The following is a 2,943-nucleotide window of genomic DNA, read 5'->3' as shown; positions in this document are numbered from 1 at the left end:
TGCCCCTTGGCTACATCATCCAAAAACTCGTTTTATTTCACATGTACACTGCCGACACTCAGCTCTACCTGACCACCACCTCTCTCCACACCTCCATTGCCTCTGATTCATCGCACTGCTTGTCTGATATATATCAGTGGATGAGCAGAAATTTCCTCCAATTAAATATTGGGAAGACCAAAGCCACTATTTTCGGACCCTGCTATAAATTCCCTCCCCCTCCCTGACCAATGTCTTAGACTAAACCAGACTGTTCGCAGCCTCGGTGTCCTTTTTGACCCTGAATTAAGCTTCCGACCCCAGATTCTCTCCATCACCAAGACTGCCGACTTCCACCTCCATAATATCGCCCGTATCCACCTCAGCCCATCTGCGACTGAAACTCTCACCCATGATTTTGTTACCGCCAAACTCGACAATTCCAAGGCTCTCCTGGCCGCCCTCCCATCATGCACACTCCATAATCTTCAGCATATCAAAACTCTGCTGCCCGTATCCTAAATCACACGAAGTCCCATTCACCAATCCTCCTGCTACAAAAGAAAGAACTGGCATTTATACAGCGCCTTTCATGACCGAAGGACATCCCCAAGCATGTTTGAAGTGTATCCTCTGTTATAATGCAGGAACCGCCGCAGCCAATTTGCCCACAGCAAGGTCCCACAAACCGTAATGGTGTATTGGGCAGATAATCTGTTTCAGTGATGTTGATTGAGGGGTAAATATTGACCAGGACTCCTGGGAGAACTCCCCCCAAGTTCTTCGAAATAGTGTCATGCGATCTTTTACATCCACCTGAGATGGCAGGCGGGAATCGATTTAATCAGCACTGCAAGTCCCTCAGCACTGCAAGCCGAGATTTTGTGCTCCATTAACTACGTTATTTCAGCGACCGTACCTAATCAGTTCAGTGCAAACTCTTACTGATGAGTTAAAAACCGATAAAAGGAGGGGAAAGCAACAGATAGCAGTACGAGCTCGGCTGAGGTGGCAAAGACTGACACTCTTACTGGAGGGAAGCACCTGTAAATATAAAATAATTGACAGATAAATATTCCTACTTTTGAGCTGTAGAAACACGAACCACTCAGAATGCATTTCCTTCTTCCACTTCTCGCACACTGAGAGAAGGGAACGGTCATCAATGGCCACAAGCGCTGGTATAAAACAACACTTGCAGCCTGCTTCACGCTCAGAAGGAAAAGCTACATCTCCTCCTCGCTGGTTAGTGAGACCAAACATTTCAGAACACAGTTCTCAAGTTCAAAAACTATAGAAATGATCCCTAAAAGTATAGTCTTACTGAAAGGATGCCGCAACACCGCTCTCCACCCTCAGCGAGCCCCCTTTAACACATGCTGAGCGCGGACCAATTCTTCGACCATTCATTGCACCCGGCAGGGAATCGAATAAAAACGCAATTAATCTTCGCTTCACCCTTTGTAAACTTATAATTCTGTGAAAAAAAAGCGTTTCTGTCGTGCAGCCATGACTCAGTAGGCACTAATTTGCATAATGTAGATACCAGCCTCCAGCAACTGTCCTGATCATCAGAACATAAGAATGTAAGAAATAGGAGCAGGAGTCGGCCATACAGCCCCTTGAGACGGCTCCGCTCTTCAATCAGATCATGGCTGATCTTCAACCTCAACTCCACTTTCCTGCTCGATCCCCAGATCCCTTGATTCCATCCAGAAGGACAAGAGCAGCAGGTACATGGGAACAACACCACCTGCAAGTTCCCCTCCAAGTCACACACCATCCCGAATTGAAAATATATCGCCGTTCCTTCTTTGTCGCTGGGTCAAAATCCTGGAACTCCCTTCCGAACAGCACTGTGGGAGAACCTTCACCACACGGACTGCAGCGGTTCAAGGATCCGGCTCACCACCACCTTCTCAAGGGCAATTAGGGATGGGCAATAAATGCTGACATTGCCAGCGACGCCCACATCCCATGAACGAATAAAAAAATCCAAATGTCTATCCACCTTAGCCTTGAACATACACAACGACTGAGCATCCACAGCCCTCTGGGGTAGAGAATTCCAAAGATTCACCACCCTCTGAGTGAAGAAATTCTTCCTCATTTCAGTCTTAAATGGCCGACCCATTATCCTGAAACCATGCCCCCTATCTAAACTGTCCAGCCAGGAGATACAATCTCTCAGCATCTACCCTGTCAAGACCCGATGATTTACACAGTGGGTGGGTGAACCAGCACTGTGATCATTGATTCACACAGTGGATGGGTGACCCAGCACAGTTATCATTAATTCACACAGTGGGTGGGTGACCCAGCACTGTGATCATTGATTCGCACAGTGGGTGAGTGATCCAGCACTGTGATCATTGATTCCCACAGTGGGTGGGTGACCCAGCACTGTGATCATTGATTCACACAGTGGATGGGTGACCCAGCACTGTGATCATTGATTCACACAGTGGGTGGGTGACCCAGCACTGTGATCATTGATTCACACAGTGGGTGAGTGACCCAGCACTGTGATCATTGATTCACACAGTGGATGGGTGACCCAGCACTGTGATCATTGACTCACACAGTGGGTGAGTAACCCAGCACTGTGATCATTGATTCACACAGTGGGTGGGTGATCCAGCACTGTGATCATTGATTCACACAGTGGGTGGGTGACCCAGCACTGTGATCATTGATTCACACAGTGGGTGGGTGAACCAGTACTGTGATTATTGCTTCACACAGTGGGTGGGTGACTCAGCACTGTAATCATTGATTCACACAGTGGGTGAGTGACCCAGCACTGTGATCATTGATTCACACAGTGGATAGGTGACCGAGCACTGTGATCATTGATTCACACAGTGGGTGTGTGACCCAGCACTGTGATCATTGATTCACACAGTGGGTGAGTGACCCAGCACTGTGATCATTGATTCACACAGTGAGTGAGTGACCCAGCAC

The 2,943-nt window shown here is 47.9% G+C and overlaps 1 non-coding gene across 1 annotated transcript; it reads right to left on the bottom strand.

Moving 5' to 3' along the window:
* Positions 1-1,082: 1,082 nt before the first annotated feature.
* On the bottom strand, positions 1,083-1,301 carry LOC137314033 (small nucleolar RNA U3). Its single transcript, XR_010961170.1, has one exon. It is a non-coding gene; the product is annotated as a small nucleolar RNA U3 (small nucleolar RNA).
* Between the last annotated feature and the right edge of the window lie 1,642 nt (positions 1,302-2,943).

This window comes from Heptranchias perlo, unplaced genomic scaffold, assembly GCF_035084215.1.
Source record: "Heptranchias perlo isolate sHepPer1 unplaced genomic scaffold, sHepPer1.hap1 HAP1_SCAFFOLD_50, whole genome shotgun sequence".
NCBI classification, from domain to species: domain Eukaryota; kingdom Metazoa; phylum Chordata; class Chondrichthyes; order Hexanchiformes; family Hexanchidae; genus Heptranchias; species Heptranchias perlo.
This window is presented reverse-complemented; position numbering and strand designations above follow the sequence as displayed.